The following is a 20,185-nucleotide window of genomic DNA, read 5'->3' as shown; positions in this document are numbered from 1 at the left end:
TTGTGAGAACTCACTATCAGGAGAATAGCAAGGGGGAAATTGCCAAAAAGTTCCTCAAAAAGTTAAACAGTTCTCCCAAGACCCAGCAATTCCATTCCTACATACCCCTGAATAATTAAGAATAAGAACTCAAACAAGAACTCGTACGCTAATGTTCATAGCAGCAGGATTTCTGATAGCCAAACAGTGAAATATTACTCACTTCCATACAACGGAACGTTATCTGGATATGAAGTACTGTCACATGCTACAACATGAACATCAAAAACATTATGCCAAATGATAGAACCACACATAAAAGGTCATATATTATATGATTCCATTTATACAAAATATCTAGAATAGGTAATATAGAGACAGAAAGCAGAATAGTGGTTGCCAAGGGCTAGAGGGAGGAGAGAACGGGAAGCAATTGCTTAATACGTATGGGGTTTCCTTTTGGGGTGATGAAAATGTTTTTTTCTTTTTGAGACAAGGTCTGGCTCTGCGGCCCAGGCTGGAGTGCAGTGGCATGATCATGGCTCACTGCAACCTTCATCCCCCAGGTTCAGGTGATCCTGTCACCTCAGCCTCCTGAGTAGCTGGAACTACATGCATGCGCCACCACGCCTGGCTAATTTTTGTATTTTTTGGGGGACAGGGTTTTGCCATGTTGCCCAGGCTGGTCTTGTCTTGAACTCCTGGCCTCAAGTGATCCTCCCACCTTGGCCTCCCAACGAGCTGGGACTACAAGAGTGAGCCACCACACTCGGCCAGTGAAAATGTTTTGAAATAGATAAAGGTGATGGTCACATGAACTCAGTGAATGTGATCATTGCTGTTAAATTGTACCTTTTTTTTCTTTTTTTGAGACGGAGTCTCCTTCTGTCGCCTATGGTGGACTGCAATGGCGCGATCTGGGCTCACTGCAAGCTCCGCCTCCCGGGTTCACGCCATTCTCCTGCCTCAGCCTCCGGAGTAGCTGGGACTACAGGCGCCCGCCACCACGCCCGGCTAATTTTTTTTTTTTTTTTAATAATTTTTTAGTAGAGACGGGGTTTCACCGTATTAGCCAGGCCTGACCTCATGATTTGCCCGCCTCGGCCTCCCAAAGTGCTGGGATTACACGCCTTGAGCCACCGTGCCCGGCCGAATTTTTTTGTAAAAAAACAGGACTTGTTCTGCTGTCTTGTTTCTCCCCAACCTCTTTATGGGTGCGCGGTAAAATAACACTTACCTACCAGCTTCCATTTACTTCCGTCCCTGCCCTGTCAGACCCGGTGGGCAAGATCCCCCGCCTCTGCGGCCCACAAACTGGAAGGTGCAGCGCCCAGGGCGCACAGCTCCTGGCTGGCAGTGGGGCTCATGCACAAGAAGGCCATCCCCGCGCTAAGCTGAGGCGTTTCTGGAAGGTACCCTCTCCCTAGGTGCCAGCAGTGGCCGCGGAACCCGCCCGGGGGGACAGAGCGCATGCCAAGGTGGTTTGGCCACGTTGAGGCCTCCCCCTGGCCTCCTTCCCATGGGACCCGACCCACGGCGACCTTCGCTGGCGCCCGGTTTTCACCTAAGGCGTTAGCAGCAGCAGCTTTCAGCGCGTGCGCCCGCTCAGCTGTGTCCCCACCAGCGCGGACCAGCCAGGTGCGCCGTGGAGGGCGGGGCGACCCGGCAGGGGGCGTGGCGAAGGCCGCTGATTAACTACTGCCTATAACACCCCCTTTACCTAAATTAGAAATTAAAGCTAGGACGCGCCACCCCTTGTGAGTCCCTGAAAAGGAGAAAACTAAGTTTAGAGACAGTTCAAAGGCGCTTGCCTTGACCCCTGGCAGTTTTTGTCTCCCGCCCCCCTGCACAGACTAAAGCGCCCGCGCTGCCAAGCTGCGGGGCGGAACTTTCGGCTCTGAGCTCCAAGTTGCGGTAGGCGCGTCCTTGCGGTGCGGTTTCCTGGGGCTCTCTTGCTTCGGTTGCAGCCGTTGTGTAGGGAATTGCAGCCAGCCATGGCCCCGGCCTGGCGCTGACAGACCCTGGAGCGGCGTCTGAGCGGTCCGCAAAGCCACCGGCTGGCCCGAGTGCATCCTCACATAAGTGCGCAGATCCGGGGCTCGGGGTGCGACCCGGGTCTCAAGTGGATGCGGGTTACCGACCCCTGTCAAATTGTGAGCTGGAGGAGGGTAAGCGGAAATGTAAATCACTTTCCCCACATTTCAGAGTTTCTACTTTCCTAGACTATCAAAAATTTAAAAATTGTTAAAATTTTTACATATGACTCTCCCAGTTGAATGTTATTGAAATCAACCTAATCTCAGTTATTAACGCGTAGAAGCTCCCCTTGAGGCTTATTTCGGCCCCCATCCCCCCCCACACAAACTGTGTTGGTTTCTTCTTCCGCCTATGTGCTCTTAAAGCACTCAGTGTTTAGCTGTCATCATACTTCATTGAAAGTACAAACTTGTCACTTGTCTGTCCACCCCAACTAAGCTTCTTGAGAATTAGAACTTTCATGTCTCTTCCCAGCACAAGCGTTTTATGTGCATTTTGTTGAAGAACTTCAAACATGATCTAAAAAATCATGACTCATTTGTATTTCAAACCCCAACCTCTCCCTTGAGTTCCCAGGTGACAGCAACTACAGACTGAGCTTATTTGGAATTCAGTAGCACACATGGCTTTTAACGATTTTTAAAATTTTGGTACTGTCAGCATCGCAAATTCACTGTGTCCAAAATAGAGTAGAATGTTGTTTCTACCCACCTATACTCTGTCATCCCCTGAAGTCCTTTCGCCATGCTCCACCACTCAAGCCTTGCCTATCGCAGTAAATGGCAGTTCTGTCTTTCCAGTTGCTCACACATAAAACTAGGCTGCTACTTTGATGTATTCGTTTTTCTCTATTCTGTATCTAATTCCTTAGCAATCCTGTCAGTTCTACCTCCAAACAGTACTCAGCATATTCACTGCTCTAACTCCAGCTTAAATCACCATCATCCTTTTCCTGGAATGCTGCATCAACCTTCTAATCACTCTACTTTCCTCCTCTTCCTTCCTCACTTTCTTCTTCCTTCGTGTAAATCATTTCATCCTTCTGCTTAAAATCTTCTCTTGTTTTCTTATGACACTTAAAATGGCAAACTCTTACCCTTGAGCCCTGCAGAATTTGGCTGCCATCAGTCTCTCCCACTTCACCTTCTGCCTCCTTCACACTCTAGCCATGCGCACTTTTTTATTCCTCAGGCTTACCGAGCTCAGTTGCATCTTAGAGAATTTGTTCTTGCTGTTTCTTCTGCCTGGAATACATGTTTCCCAATCTTTTAAGACTATTGTTATCTGTAGGTTTCGTCTCAGATGTCACATCTGCGAGAGGTTTTCCTTGACCACTGTAGCCAAAGTAAATGTTGATCACTGAAGGAATAAGGGAATGAATGAATGGAGTGATGCAGAGTTGATAATTTAAGGCTAATTCACTATATATCTCCAAGCAAATCAGTTTGTAATGCTTTTCCTGCCTAAAATCTATACAGCTGATTCACAAATACTTGGTTGACAGGTTTTAGATACCTTGTGGCTCATCAGCTTATATATTGTTGGGGCCAGAATGTATTCTTACACTTCATTCCAATTTGATTTTACAGAAGAGTTGGGGTTTTTATTTTTCTTTTAATTAAGAGGGCTGTGAAATTATTACCTATAACTTTAAATCTCATTTAATTCCTCCCAATAGGATTCAAGATGGATTGGCATCAAAATTCACTTCTTTAACAAAAGTGCTTCATGACTTTAATAAAATATTGGAGAGTGGTAGGATCCATGGAAGCACTTTACAAAAACTTGTGATAGGAAGTTTTGATGATGAGCTGACTTTGCAACAATTGGAGTTGCAAAATGAACCAATTTTACAATGCTTCCAGAATGCAGTTAGTGAAACAAAGATGAAGATATCAGTCTTCTCCCAGGGAGTGAACAGGAGTGTGAAGAGGATGGTTCAGAGATAGAGGCTGATAGCCAGCAGGACCTAGAAGATTTAGAGGAGGAGGAGGAAGTGTCAAATATGGGTGGTGACAATCCTGAAGTGAGTGAGAGCAAACTCAAGCAAATTCGATCTGAGGAAAAGCCCAGTTTTCAGTGATGAGGATTCTGACCTTGACTTTGATATCAACAGATTTTGGAACAGCAGAGCAAGGTACAAAACAAAGGACATGGGAAACCAAGAGACAAGTCCATAGTAGATGAGAAACTCTTCCAACTCTTTGAAACGAAGTCTTATTTAGAAAACAGAGAAAAAGAAGAGGAATGAAAAAATGATGATGATGATGATGAGGTGGATGATACTGATTGTTTTTTAAGATAGTGATTCTGATGAAGGTGAAGGGGGACTGTTTGGAAGTAAAAAACTTAAAAGTTTTGAGAGAGGAGAGAGCACTTTCTTCCTCCTCAAATTAGCTTTTGTTCTGTTTTCCTAGGAGAGATGTAATTGTAGTTAGAAGATTTACAGCTAAGAAATACTGTGCTCTGTCTTACCAGTTATAAATGAATCTGTACTTCCATTCAGTTTATGTTTCATTTGTTCCTCTAATCATTTTATGGTAGTATTTTTAGTTGCCAATTTCACCTAATAACTATTTTTGGCTTATAGTATTATTAAGTTAGAAAGTAATGTAGACATACAGTATACATACAAATATATATGCATGTGTTAATGATGTATTTTTCTATTCCTAATTAATAGTTTTAAAAATCTTTTTATTTTAGTCAGGTAAAAAAAAAGTTCCAGAAATATGAAGTACAAAGATTTTTTGGATTCAGTTGAAAGTGATGAAGACATAGCAAGTGATCATGATGATGAGCTGGGTTCCAACAAGATGATGAAATTGCTGAAGAAGAAGCAGAATAAGCATTTCTGAAATGTGAGTATTTTGAACCATCCTTTGCAATGTGAGCTGGAATTGCCCAATTATGTATTTGTACTTGTGGTTTTCACATATGTTTGTTTTAAGAAGTTAGATTCTCTCCTATCAGATATTCTCAAGATAGCCAGAGGAAAGTCTCTGGATTTAAAGGGACATTAGAGGTCAGTTAATGAAGAAAAAATATTACTGGCAGTAGCAATCAAACTTTTCTTACCAGGAACTTTGATTTGGTTTTGTGCCCCCAAAATCCTGTTATTTTTGTGAGATAGGAAGTTTTTATTATAGATTGATGAATAATTTATTTCCTATATATTGGACACTTTTTCTGTTTCTTCCATAGCATTTCACTGAAATGATACCTTCTCTTCCTTAATACCTGAATGATTTTGGAAGTTCTGAGTATTTGGTTGCATTAGGCATATAAAAGAAGAACTTTATTGAGAACTTTATAATAACATTTTATTATAATATGTTTCCTTTTGTTTTTCTAATGGAAAGCAGAATACTTCTTTTGATAAGAGTTTTGGTATTGTAGGGATGAAGATGATGACCTGGAAGAAAGTGAAGACAGTAAACAATGTAAAGAAAGCTTGAAAAGAGTGACCTTTGCTTTGCCAGATGGTGAGGCAACTGAAGATGCAGGTGTTTTAAATGTAAAGAAAAATTCTGATGAAGTTAAATCCTCTTTTGAAAAAAGACAGGAAAAGATAATTAGGAATTTAAGGAAGTTTTAATATGCTTGACATGATTGTGGAACTGACAGACTACTAACAAATATTCCCTATTTTTCTTTTCTTCTTCTTTTTTTTTTTTTTTTTTTTTTTTATGGAGGCTTGCTCTGTCACCTAGGCTGGAGTGCAATGGTGCGATCTCGGCCCACGGAAGCCTCTGCCTCCTGGGTTCAAGTGATTCTGCCTCAGCCTCCTGAGTAGCTGAGACTAGAGGTGCTTTCCACAATGCCTGGCTAATTTTTGTATTTTTAGAAGACATGGGGTTTTACCATGTTGGCCAATCTGTTCTTGAACTCCTGACCTCAGGTGATCCTCCAGCCTTGGCCTCCAAAAGTGGTGAGGTTACAGGCGTGAGCCACTGTCCCTCAGCCTTCCCTATTTTTCTTTTAACTATTAACCATTCTTTGAAAACAAATATCTTGGCCAGGTGCAGTGGCTTACGCCTATAATCCTAGCACTTTGGTAGTCTGAAACGGGAGGATCACTTGAGCTCAGGAGTTCAAGACCAGCCTGGGAAACATAGTGAGACCTTGTCTCTACAAAAGATAGAAAAATTAGTGGGGCATGGTGCTGTGTGCCTGTAGTCCAGCTACTTGGGTGGCTGAGGCGGGAGGATCACTTGAGCCCAGGAGGTCGATGCTGCAGTGAGCTACGATCACATCACTGCTCTCCAGCCTGAGTGGTGGAGCAAGATCCTGCCTTAAAACAAACAGACAAACAGAAAACTGAAAATCTTGCTGCTACTCTCTAAAGCAAAACACACTATATAGAGATGCCATACGGAAAGATCTGATTTGCAAAAATCAGTGCCTGCATTACCCAGCCTATAGCGTTCAATTTGGGGCCTGTGTGTAAAATGGTTGTTTCTTTTCTCTCTCCTTATGTCTTTATATGTATAGCATGTCTCTCCTGACAAAGCTGTCCTGAGAGCCTCTTGTGACTGTTTTCACTGCTCTGGAGGATACCGCCCGTGTCTTTAAGGTGCTCCACAGATTTTGGTGAGTGCCAAAAAATCGTAATTTTAATTAATACCATGACAAACATATCTTCCAAACTATGTCGTGATTTCAGACAAGTGAAATTTCATTTAATTTTAGTAGATGTAGTCTGGCTCCAATAATTTGGCTATGTTATTTGTCCAATCTTAACATCTTATTATAATAAAAATAAGAATAGTGCCAGGCATAGTAGCTCACACTTGTAATCCCAGCACTTTGGGAGGCTGAGGAGGGAGGATTGCTTGAGCCCAGGAGTTTGAGACCAGCCTGGACAACATGGTGAAATCCCGTCTCCACTAAATTTTTAAAAATTAGCTGGATGTGGTAGCATGAGCCTATAGTCTCTGCTACTCGAGGGGCTGATAGGGGATGATCGCTTGAGTCCAGGAGTTCAAGGCTGCAGTGAGCTAGGATTGGACTGTGACACTTCAGCCTGGGCAACAGAGCTGCAGAATAGGCAAATAAACGATAATAAGAATGTCAAAAGGATTATTTTTAAAATCTGCAAATCTAAATTAAATTCATCATTGTCAGATTATCCTTAGAAGATAAATTCTAAGGAAAAAACCATAAAGTATCAATGAGTTGGTGTCCTCCCATCCCACTCCTCCCACCCTCCCCCCACAAAAAAGAAAGAAAGGTTTGGTTTTGCTTTGAAATTAAATCAGACCTTCAAGTGAAGTTTTCAGTAAATCACAAATAATTTATTGCAATTTCCCATATAAAGAATCAAGTAGAACTTTCAAACTTTTTTTTTGAAACTGTTAGAACATGAAAACCCAAACCTGACAAAGGTACCTGACAAAGGTACCTGACAAAGGTAGCATTAAAACACACTCTCTCTCATTCATGACTCGTGATGCAGACGCAGCCCAGTGGAAAAATTATGCCGCACAACCACATGAACCTTATTCTTTGGAATCACTATTAGAAGATCTGGTATGATTCCTGGTTGCAAGACGTTAAGGAGAAAATACACGGTTCCCTCCATATATGTTGGAAAGACATTTGATAAAATTCAATATTTATTTCTAATTTTTTTTTTTTTACTCCTAGTGGATTATAAATACATCTAGCCAAAAGCTGCCATCATGCATGATGGGTGAAATTCTACAAACATCCCTTTAAGATCCGGAATAAGATAAAAGGTCCAGTGTTACAGTTACCCCTGTTAATTAACACTAACAGTTATTAATCACATAAGCCAGTGAAACTACAAAAGATAAGAGATTAGGAAAACTACCAGGAACCATGGTTCACACCTGTAATCCCAGCACTTTGGGAGTTCAGGAGCTCCCAGCACTTGAGCTCAGGAGTTTGAGACCAGCCTGGGCAACGTGGTGAGACCTCATCTCTGCAAAAAAAATACAAAATGAGCTGGGCATGTTATATGCACCTGTGGTCCCAGCTACTTGGGAGTCTGAGGTGAGAGGACTGCTTGAGCCTGGGAGGCTGAGGCTGCAATGAGCTGAGATGGTGCAACTGTCCTCCAGCCTGGGCAACAGAGCAAGACTCTGTTTCAAACAAAAAACAAAATGATTAGGGATACTAAAATGAAAACATTAGTGTTTGGAGAGAAAACCGAATGGATAAACTGATTCTATATTGGGAAAATAAGAGAATTCTCTAGATAGCTGAAAAAGCTGGCATTTTATACACTGAAGTCATAATTGTTGTCTTTTAGAAGTTACAGATAATAAGAATTTGAGTTTAGAGTCAAAAGGTTCAGTCTCCATCAAATACTAATATTCTAATCAAAGAATTACTCGGCCCGGCGTGGTGGCTCATGCCTGTAATCCCAGCACTTTGGGAGGCCGAGGTGGGCGGATCACAAGGTCAGGAGATCAAGATCATCCTGGCTAACACGCTGAAACACCATCTCTACTGAAAGCACAAAAAATTAGCTGAGGGTGGTGGCGGGCGCCTGTGGTCCCAGCTACTCAGGAGGCTGAGGCAGGAGAATGGTGTGAACCCGGGAGGTGGAGCTTGCCATGAGTCTAGATCATACCACTGCATATCACTGCACTCCAGCCTGGGTGACAGAGTGAGAGATTTCATCTCAAAAATATATATATTACTTAAATATATATATATATATTACTTTAGGATGCTCTAATAATCAAAATTGATAGTGGCTTGTGAACAGACAGATCACTTGGGTAGAACAGAGCCCAGAAATAAACCCAAATGTTTCTGAGGGAAGTTAGTATATTATAAACATGACATTTTAAATCAATGAGGAGAAGAAATTATTTGCAGCTCACCCCACCGTAGGCAGCAGGAATAGGAAGTCACTGGCAGAATAAAAAGATGGTAAGAACAGAGCAGAATTGTAGAACAGTACATTTCTTGCTTCCCCACTTTTTGAAGTATTTTTCGCTTTTACACAAGTATAAATGTACTTTTGTTTTCTAAGTGTATACTAATTCTTTTTTCTCTTTCTTAGATGAATGAAAAAATTATATCTTTAGAAAAAGAGTTGTTAGAAAAAAAGCCTCGGCAGCGTCAGGGGGCAGTGACAGTATAGAAGAGACCAAAGAATAGCCTCCTGGAGGAGACCCTGCGCTGTGACCATGCTGTCCGGATGGGTGCGGGGCTCTCTTCTGCAAAGTGTTCACCTCTGTGCTTTTTCTGTGGTTCCATTTCATAGAAAGATTTGGGGTGATGTTTCTTTTCCCTCAACTTTTTAGTTTAAAAACTTGCAAACACAGAAATGTTGATAAAATAATACAGTGAACGTCTGTATGCTATTCAACTGGATTCACTAGTTAACGTTTTGTCATATTTGTTTTCTCTCTTCCGCGTATGAAAGATTCTATATGTGCCCTTTTAACCCCTGAATCATTTCAAAGTAAATTGCCAGTATCAGAGCATTTCACTCTAAGGTGCTTTTGCAGCTACCTTCTAAGAACAGGATATTCTCCTATATAATCACAATACCATTGATCTACCCAAAATTTTAACATCAATACACTAATGATACCTAACATATAGATTATAATCAGCTTTCTTGCCGTAATCTGTCTAGAAGACTTGCATCCTGTCACTGTCCACTGATTAAATTTTGAACTGTAACTTGGAACCCTGGTCATCTCACTGCCTTCTTTCTTATGCCCATTAAGTCAAAATGAGCTCTTATTTTATTTCAATGGAAAAGAGAATGGAAAAGAGGGGAAGAGTCCCTAGGTACCTGGGATACCTGGGATAAAGTATGAGCACTTACTACCACACGTGTTCTAGTTCTGTAGTTTTCAAACTCCAGGGAGCATCTCAAGGCTTATGAAAGCACAGGTAGCTGTCCCTCTTCCCCACTTTCTGATTCAGGAGGTGTGGGGCTGGCCCAGGAATCTGCGTGTCTAACAAGTTCCGACGTGTTGCTGATGCTGAGGGTCTAAGGACTACAATGCAAGAATTGGTGGTTTAGTGGATATCTACCTAATGAATAGATACTGTATTTCCTTTAGCACCTGTGATTACAGAGGAACCACCTTTCAACTGGAAGATATCATTAAACAGAGGGTAAGAGATCAGGTCAGTAAGAATTGAATTTAACTTAATTGAAATGTCACTGAAATTTTTAGAAATAATATGACAGGCCAGACACAGTGGTTCATGCCTGTAATCCCAGCACTTTGGGAGGCCAAAGCAGACATATCCCTTGAGGTCAGGAGTTTGAGGGCAGCCTGTCCAACATGGTAAAACTCTCTCTCTACTAAAAATATAAAAATTAGCTGGGCATGGTGGTACATGCCTGTAGTCCCAGCTACTCGGGAGGCTGAGCCAGGGGAATCACTTGAACTCGGGAGATTGAGGTTGCAGTGAGCTGAGATGCGCCAATGCACTCCAGTCTGGGCAACAGAGTAAGACTCCATCTCAAAATAAATAAATAAATTAATTAATTAATTAAAAAAGTAAAGGGAGGATGGGGCAGCTTTGCGTACTGCATGCCCTGAAAATGGGCTGATTTCCCTCGAGAGGCAGGGATTTAAGCTCTCTAGCCTACATGGGATACATAAAGGAGAAAAATGAAGAAAAAGAAAAGAAATGTAAATATAATCTCCCTGATTATAAAGGAAATCACATTCTTTTTGTAATAATTTGTATGACAAAATATAAAGAATAATCTTCAATTTTGCCACTCAAAACATTCTGGTTTGTTGCTTTTTACATTTTTTACACCTAGAAGCATTTTAAAAAGGAGAATTGTAATATATGGTCTTTTGTCACTGACTATATTTTAAGCATGTTTCTATGGGAGAAATATATCCTGGCATCATCATTTTTAATAGCTGCATGTATGTTAAGTGAATCGTTGCCACCCCAGAGCTGAATTTTCCTCTATATACATTTTAATGGACTCTAGTAAGGATTTTTGCACCAAATTCATAGAAGTAGAATTTCTAGAGGAAAATAATATAAAACAGTTTTAGGAATTTTAAAAGAAATCTTCCAACGATCCTGTAGGATTATTCGTTCAGTTTATATTCCCACCAACAGGGACAGAGCTCCAGATTCCCCCTTCCATTTGTCATCTTTGCTGGTCTTTAAGCAGAACATCTCATTGTTTTCATTACATTTCTGTGATTTCTAGTGCTTTTGAATCTTTTTCATATGGTCATTGGCCATTTTTATTCCTGTGGGAAGGGCCGGTTTCTCCATTGCCCATTTTCTGCTGGAAATCATTCATTTTTTTTTTTTTCTGAGTAATTTTAAAGATTTCTTTATAGGCTAAGGATACAAGCCTTTTATCTGTCATTGAGGTTACCAAGACTTTCTCCAAGTAAGTAGTTTGTCATTTCACTTTATTTTTTAATTTTTGCTAGGAAAGCACCAAAGTCAAATTTCACTTTTTATCCTGCTGAGTGAAAACGTTTTAACTTAGTGATTTTAGTGGAAACAGGAGCAGGACAGAATATAATATCTAGATCTCACTCTGTCACCCCGACTGGAGCGCAGTGGCATGATCATAGCTACTGCAGCCTCAAACTCCTGGGCTCAAGCGATTTTCCCACCTCAGCCTCCCAAGTAGCTCTAGGACTGCAGGTGTGTGCCACCATGCCCAGCTAATTTTTAAATGTTTTGTACAGATGTGAATTCGCTATGCTGTCCAGGCTGGTCTTGAACTCCTGACTTACCCCACCTTGGCTTGCCAATATGCTGGAGCATAGGTGTGAACTACTGCTCCCGGCCAAGAGCTTATCTTGTTTGCTAGAGATGTTCTTGGTATTTTTTTGTATTTGAGGCTTTCGTGCTAGTGCTGAAGTATTACACTCACCATCTCAGGTTTACAGGACTTTTGTTTTAATATCAAACAGAGGGAACTGTTTAGTTTTGCATCTTTGCAGGTATACAAAATGTGCCTACCAGGACTCTGCTTTGTATCCATTGGAAAGCAAGAAATAATACATTAAAACTTTGCCTGGCTAGAGGCTTTGGAAGAATGGAGTGTTCTGGTTGAATTCTATTAACTTGGAAGGATGAAGGTGAAAACAATTCAAAACTGTAATTTCCTTTGGAATGCAATGTGAAAATATAGCCAGTGATTCCACTTTTCTTCTCTAGTAAGTTTGGACATTCAGATCTACTTGGTCTTTTATCATAGAACTCCTAGTGTGCCTGAGTCTTACATTGTGAAGATCCGTTTCTAAAACTTTAGATGTAAGAGGATATAAATGATATTGGATGAGATCAGGCTGGATGAGAACTGATACCTGTAAATATACTTTGTAGACTAAATCTCTGATTGCCACCTGCTTTCTTATTAACTCATAAAAATAAAACACATTGGATGGAAGGTGGAAGTAGGAACGAGATTTATGTCTTTTAATTGCATGTCATTGTTTCATATCGAGACAGAACATATGGTGTCCCTGGCTTTGGACCTACAGAAGGAAACACTTTTCTACCTGCAGTATGCCAGAGGTTCCCGAACACCTGGAGGACTTATTGCAGCACAGATTGCTGGGCCCTACTCCAGAGTTTCTGATTCATCAGGTCTAGGGTGGGCCTGAGAATTTACATCTATAAGACATTCCCAGGTGCTCCTGGTCCAGAGTCTATATTTTTGAGAACCACTCTTATATACTAGCTATAAATTGTAGAACTCTAGAAAAAAGCTTAGTTTGGTCTGGGATAAGAAGCACACAGGTAGTGGAGCAAATCATGAAAAAGTCAACCCTTGATCCCAGGTAACAAGCAGTACACAGTGACAGAACACAACTCTTTGTTTTCATGATTGCAAGTCATAGCCAAGTATCAAGTGAGAAATGCAGTTTCATTTGCAGGGCTTAGAGAGGCCAGGTGATTCTAGAAAAATAGGATTTAGTGATTAACCTCATGAGAGTAGGACTTATTTATGTCCTTTTTCTCTCCCCCATCACTTAGCATTTAGCCTTATTTTAGAACAATCCTGTATTTGTTTTAAACTTGTAAAGAACGTTGAGTGCTTATTAAATGGAAAGCTTTCCGTGTGTGTGTGTGTGTGTATGTGTGTATGTAGGTATGTATTTAGAGACAGAGTCTTGTTCTGTAGCCCAGGCTAAAGTGCAGTGGCATGATTTTGGCTCACTGCAACCTCCGCCTCCTAGGTTCAAGGGATTCTCCTGTCTCAGCCTCCCAAGTAGCTGGGACTATAGGCACCTGCCACCGTGCCCAGCTAGTTTTGTATTTTTAATACAGACAGGGTTTCATCATGTTGGCCAAGCTGATCTTGAACTCCTGAACTTAGGTTATCCACCCACCCCAGCCTCCCAAAGTGCTGGGATTACAGGCGTGAGCCACCATGCCTGGCTCAAAAGCTTTGTGTTTTTAAGGATGTTAAGACAGGTTTCTTGTTTTTTTTTTTTAAACAAAAAAGCCTTAACAATAATGTAGGAGAATAAGAGAAAGTTTTTCCAAAAATGAGAAATGATTGTGATTATTTTATCTCATTGGAATGTTGGATAATATAGTCTGCTTTATCAATCATCAAGCACATTATAAAATTTCCATTTTAATAGGATTTGTACCTCAATTGATGTAATACAATTTTTAAAGTGAAAGCCAGCCCCGCGCCTGTCCTGGAGTGGGCGGGAACAGCAGTTGCATGGGCGGTTTTCCATGTGACAGTACAGGTCCTTCACGACACGCTGCTGTGCCATGTCTGCCCCACCCCCCCACCTCCCAGTAAGAGCTCTGTCTTCCTCTTTCTATAGGAAAAGAAGGCAAGCCACCAACATCAGGATGCCCTAAGGAGGGAGCTAGAGGTGAGTGGAGGGTGTGAAGTTCCCTCGTGTCCTCTGGAGAAGGTTTCTTTGCTTCTCTTTCAGCACTTGCTTGTCTTTTCTCCCAAAGGCCCAGGTTCATACCATACGAATCCTTACGTCAGAAAACGGAACTTCAGACGGCACTCTATTACAGCCAGCATGCTGTCCAGCAGTTGGAAGGTGGGAATCCGGCACCCTGTCATCCTTCAACCTGGCACTTTGACAGGCCTTTAGGGGGAGTCCTTTGGGCCGCATCTGAATGTCTCTCATTCCAGGAGAGTCCAGAGATCTGGTCAGCTGCCTGCATGATTCATGAAAGTTTGCAGGAGAGTTAGAGCAGGCCCTCTCTGCTGTCGCTACACAGAAAAAGAAAGCAGGCAGGGTGAGTCCAGCTGCCCCATCCCTTGGGAGCCTGGCTTCGCAGATGGAGGAGTGAACCTCAAAGTCCCTTCTGTCGGATGGAGTGTCCTGCCCGGAAGACAGCGTGGCCATTTCTTGCTGCTTTTGTGTGTGGTTGTTGGAGACCAACTGGGGCTGAGTCAGCTGCTGTGGGTGAGTTGGGGGGTGCTGTGGGGAGCGAGCACTGGACATAGAGCTCGCAGGCCAAGTGCCCGCCCTGCCCATACTTGTCTGTGGTCTTGGCCGAGTCCTGAGTGGCGGTTAGGGTACTTGTACCATAAAGGTACAGAAGAGTAGCTTGAGTATGTTATTATTTGTGTTGAGAGAGGGAGCACATATATGTGTGTGAGTGTATGTATTATGGTAATATACATAAAACATGTTTGTAAGGATCATGAAAAACTCAGGAGAGAGGAACAGTGTTGGGGGGAGATATTTCCCTTCTGTACTTTCTGAGTTTTGGACTATGCGAATGTATCATCCTTTCAAAAAGTCAATAAAAGATTAATGTCCTCCTTCTTACCTGTGCCCCTACCCCCAGTGAAAGAATGGGCTTAGAGAATCAGATATACCTGGGTGTTGAAATCTCAGCTCTAAGTGATCTTAGGCAAGCACTTAACCCTTAATACCCCATGTTTTTCATCTACACGATAGAGGTAATAATGGTAACCATCTCCTATGGAGGTTGTGAGGATTAAACGGGATTGTTAGCGCAGTGCCTGGTGAAGCACTCAGTAAAGGTTCCAACAGTGGTAGTAATAACAGTAACAACAACAGCAATATTATCTGATGTCTCTGGACCCCTGTTAGCCAGCCATGAATTCAGTCTCTTTCCCTGTCCCTTCCACCTTTACTGAATTCTTTGAAAAACAAATGAGGGCCGGGTGCTCTGGCTCATGCCTGTAATGCCAGCACTTTGGGAGGCCAAGGCGGGCGGATCACCTGAGGTCGGGAGTTCAAGACTAGACTGACTGACCTGGAGAAACCCCATCTCTACTAAAAATACAAAGTTAGCTGGCTGTGGTGGCACATGCCTGTCATCCCAGCTAATTGGGAGGCTGAAGCAGGAGAATCGCATGAACCCGGGAGGCAGAGGTTGTGGTGAGCTGAGATTGCGCCACTGCACTCCAGTCAGGGCAACAAGAGGGAAACTCTGCCTGAAGAAAAAAAGAAAGAAAGAAACAAAACAAAGAAAGAAAAACAAATGAGACTGTGGGCTTGGAAGTGCCTTGAGAGCATGTCAGGTGTGACTGGGAGTGGGGAGTGGTGTGTGGAGGAGTCACTGTGGCTGCTGTTCCTGGTCGGCCAGCCGCTCCTCTGCCTGCTCTATCCTGACTTCACCTGCTCTATTTGCAGTACATCGAGGAGTTAACAAAGGAGAGGGACGCGCTGAGTCTGGAACTGTACAAGAACACGTACATTGTGGGACGGTGGGATGGGAGGTCTGGGGGCTCTTAGCCTGGGGGGTGTGCTGGGAGGTGGGGGGTACAGGTGGGCATGGTGAGAGGCTCATACAGGTTTTCATGTGTGCACAGGGAAGCTCTAGTGCCGGCTGTGCCACTGACTCACGGGGTAGCCTCAGGCAACTCATATCTTCTCTCTGGCCTGCCACCTGGGACTTTTAATTCCTGGGGTCCCATCCAATGCCACGGTTCTGTGGTTGTGGGGTGAAAGCAGAGGGTTGATCACCAAAGCGTTCCTTTCTGTTCTTCGTTCATTCCTTTCTCTACTGTCTCTGGCCATAGCATAATCGATGAGGAGCTGAAGGAGAAAAATATCAAACTACAAGAAAAACTTCGACTTCTAGAGTCTGAAATGTCTGAGATCCAGCTCAACGTAAAGGAGCTAGAAAGGAAGCTGGAGAGGGCCAAGCTCCTGCTGCCACAGGTAAGTGGCTGCAGCCCCGGGGGTTGTAGGATCCCCGTCCGGCTGGGACCATGGTCTAGGGATCATGCAGGGTATGGGGAGGCTCCAGTCCAGAGCTAGGAAATTGGGGTCCTTGTTCTGGTCCCACCATAGAATCCTCCAGAGTGTGCTAAAAATCTAAAAATTGGAGCCCTGCCTGGGGAATCACAATCTCAGAGTAGGGATTAACAAAATATTTTTTAAAGGATCATAGACGAAAACCATTGTTTTATAGATTCCATTTATATGGGTAGCTCATGAGTCTGTTTCCTTCTGAGGTTCAAACCAACACTTTCACTATTCCAGCAGCACCTGGAGTCGGAGGCTGACCACCTGGGTAAGGAGCTGCAGAGTGTGTCAGCAAAGCTCCAAGCCCAGGTGGAAGAGAATGAGTTGTGGAATCGCCTGAGCCAGCAACTCGAGGAGAAGATGTGGAGGAAGGAGGAGAAGCTGCGGGAGCAGGAGGAGAAGATACGGGAGCAGGAGGAGAAGATGCGGAGGCAGGAGAAGAAGAGATAGGAGGAGGAGGAGAAGATGCGGGAGAAGGAGGAGAAGATACAGAGGCAGGAAGATATGATGCGGGAGAAGGAGGAGAAGATGTGGGAGCAGGAGGAGAAGATGTGGAGGCAGGAAGAGAAGACGCACGAGTAGGAGGAGAAGATGTGGAGTCAGGAGGAGATGCACGAGCAGGAAGAGAAGATGTGGGAGCAGGAGGAGAAGATGAGGAGGCAGGAGGAGATGATGTGGGAGGAGGAAAAGATATGGGAGCAGGAGGAGAAGATGTGGAGGCAGGAGGAGAAGATGCAGAGGCAGGAGGAGAAGATGCGGGAGCAGGAGGTGAGGCTGCAGGAGCTGGAGGAGAGGCTGGGGGAGCTGGGGTGGAAGGCTGAGCTCTGGGGGAGCAGGCGGAGGTGGTTGCAAAACCCTGGAGATCATACAGAGCGACCTCACCACAACTTAGCAGATGGCTCCCTCTGCTTTTCCACCAGTCTGTGGCCTACAGTTTAAATGGTGGGAAGAAGGCTGTGAGATTTGAGGCTGGGGAGGGAGGCATGGGCCTCTAGGCAAGGGAGGCAGTCTCTTTGGTCTGGAGGAAGGGGGAAGGGGCCAGGTGCCAGGGGCCTGGGCAGGTAACAGAGCCCCTCAGTGGCCTCGCTACCCCATTTATGGGCCCAGAATCTGGAAGCCAGCCACTGCCTGCCCTGACGCCTATCCTGCAGGTGGAGCTGATGCTCAGAGGAAGAGGAGAAAGCCCCAGGAAGAGCGGGGGACTGTTAGCAGCGTAGGATTGAGGAGTTGCAGGAGACTTTTAGAACAGCTGGTCATTATGCCGACCCGGTATCCGCAGTAAGTTCGGCATAGATATGGTGACCTCCTGGGAGTGGGGGAACACCAGGGTTGCCTATGAATGGGGGAGCTGGCCCAGGGCAGAAATGGAGCATGTCAGAACTCCCGTGTTGATTGGTAGTGGGACTGCACCTGGGCAACGTAGGGAGATGTTGGCTCTTCAAAAAAATGAAAGTAAAGAACAGCTGCTGATCTCCCTCTGGAGAGGGGCTGGCCCAGGGTTGCACAGCGAGGGTGGGGGCAGAGGGGGGCCCACTGTTTCCTCCCTTGTTGGGTTGTCTGAGGAGCCCTCTGGCCACTCCCCACAGGAGATGCACTGGACAGGGAGGAGGTGGAGGAGGAGGAGGCACCTCAGCCCATGCCAAGCATCCCAGAGGAACTGGAGAGCCGGGAGGCCATGCTGAGCCTGACTCTTCCTGCCCCAGCTTTGCTGTCTCCCTTGGTGGTCCCTCCCAGACCCCCTTAGGCTCTTGGTTTCCTGCCTTCTGATTTCTCCGGACCCTCTAAGTCATGCAGCATCTCTGCGGAGGTGGGTGTGGACACGGGCATGGCAACTGAGCACCTTTCCCTCCAGGTGGAGCTGGTGTTTCCGCTTGTGAGTGACCGTAACCAGGGACGTGGCAGATTGCAAGCAGCTGCCCAGAACCGTGCCGATGAGTCTGCACCAGGGACCCCAGTCCCTCAGGAGCACGGGGCTGCCAACAAGCAGGGTGGTGAGTAGAGCCCTTGGGTGAGGTGGGCAGAAAGGAGCAGGGGAGGGCTCGCACGGTGCTCAGTGCCCTGCCTTTCTCCCTCCAAAGATCTTGCCTGCCATTCTTCTACCGTGCACATGACAAGAAGACAAAAATAATAAACATCTAAAAGCCTGCGACCTGGAGAAGAGTCAGCCGCCATGTGACTGTTTAGAATATAGTCAGAACACAACCCTGAAAAAAAAATAAAATAAAAATAAAATTTATTTATTTTAAATTGTGGCAAAATACTGGCCAGGCGCGGTGGCTCACTCCTGTAATCCCAGCAATTTGGGAGGCCGAGATGAAAGGATCACCTGAGGTCAGGAGTTCCAGACCAGCCTGGCCAATACAAAAATTAGCCGGGCATGGTGGCGCATGCCTGTAATCCCAGCTACTTGGGAGGCTGAGGCAGGAGAATCGCTCGAACCCGGGAGGCAGAGGGTGCAGTGAGCTGGGATCGTGCCACTGCACTCAAGCCTGGGTGACAGAGCGAGACTCCTTCTCCAAAAAAAAAAAAAAAAAAGGTTTCTTCCTTATCTTCCTTACATGTGTGTTTCTATTGGTTTTTTTCTTGTTCTTTCTCATTGAGTCTTGTCTTTTCTTACGGCATTCCTAGTAAACTTTTATCTGCCTCCAGAGAGTACTGACTTTGACTTCATGGCACACAATTGGAGTAAGCGCAGATCACCTTCATCTAGTTTGGGACTAAGCTGGTTCAGAGCAGGTTTTAGTTTTTGTGACGGCTGGTCTATTTTTTATTCATTTGGACTCCTAGGGGTGACCCTTCCAGGGTCCCCACCAAGGTCCCATCTCCTTACTGGGACCCAAATTCTCATTAGGTCATTTCAGCCCTGTGAGTGCCAAACATTCAACTAGGCTTTCCAGCCTCTTAACTACCACTTCAGACTCAGTTTCTTAGCCTCTTAGCCCTCTATTGTTTACCAATCACCAAATGTGGGGAAAGCACTACAGACTGTCAGGGTCACCTCCTAGGCCTGGTCACTCAAGTCCTGGCTTGAAGGTAATTGAAGGTCTCCAATTACCTTCAAACAGTTTTTCTTGGTGGGGGACACATTTTTGTCCAGGTTTTTTAACTGCTGTTGTGGGGAGGCTAATCTATAACAAGCCTTCAGTGAAAACCTTCATGTCTTTTTTTTTTTTTTCTTTTGAGATGGAGTCCCGGTGTTGCCCAGGCTCTAATGCAGTGGCGTGATCTCTGCTCACTGTAACCTCTGCCTCCTGGGTTCAAGCAATTCTCCTGCCTCAGCCTCCTGAGTAGCTGGGACTACAGGCCTGTGCCCCCATGCCTGGCTAATGTTTGTATTTTTAATAGAGACAGGATTTAACCATGTTTTCCAGGCTGGTCTCGAGCTCCTGACTCAGGTGATCTACCCTCCTCAGCCTCCCAAAGTTGTGGGATTACAGGCGTGAGCCACTGCGTCCAGCCCATCTGTCTTTTAAAAAATGTTTTAAATTTGAGGTATAATTGACATTCAGTGAAATGCACAGATCTGCTTTATATTTTGATGAGTTTTAACAAATGCATTACCCATGTGACCCACCTCCTTTGAAGATATAGAACACTCCTATCATCCAGAAAGTTCTCCTGTGCTTTAACCCTGTCCGGCACTCCCCCAGCAGCTGATGAACGTGCTGAGGACATTGGTACAGGATTCTGGCCTCCCCAGAGGAGGTGCTTTGACAAACCTGCTTGCCTTACCCAGCACTAAGTCCCTGTCTGCTCTCTCAAAATTTCCATCTTTAAACTGGTAGTACCTATAACCCTCCCTCATCAAGTCAGTAGATAAACAAACCCTGAAAAAAAACACCCCTTCCTGGCCCAGCAGCCCACAGCCTAGTATTTACTGTATCCCCAAGCTTTCAGAAATGTCACTTGCCTGCTGGTTCACCCTGACTAGGGTGGCAGGTACACCGGAGCAGCTGGGC

General features: G+C 44.5%; 2 pseudogenes; both read left to right on the top strand.

Moving 5' to 3' along the window:
• The first annotated feature begins 4,021 nt into the window (after positions 1–4,021).
• Positions 4,022–5,438, top strand: LOC115897694 (annotated as a pseudogene).
• Positions 4,927–19,968, top strand: LOC115897595 (annotated as a pseudogene).
• The last annotated feature ends 217 nt before the right edge of the window (positions 19,969–20,185 follow it).

Source organism: Rhinopithecus roxellana, chromosome 5, assembly GCF_007565055.1.
Source record: "Rhinopithecus roxellana isolate Shanxi Qingling chromosome 5, ASM756505v1, whole genome shotgun sequence".
NCBI lineage: Eukaryota > Metazoa > Chordata > Mammalia > Primates > Cercopithecidae > Rhinopithecus > Rhinopithecus roxellana.
This window is presented reverse-complemented; position numbering and strand designations above follow the sequence as displayed.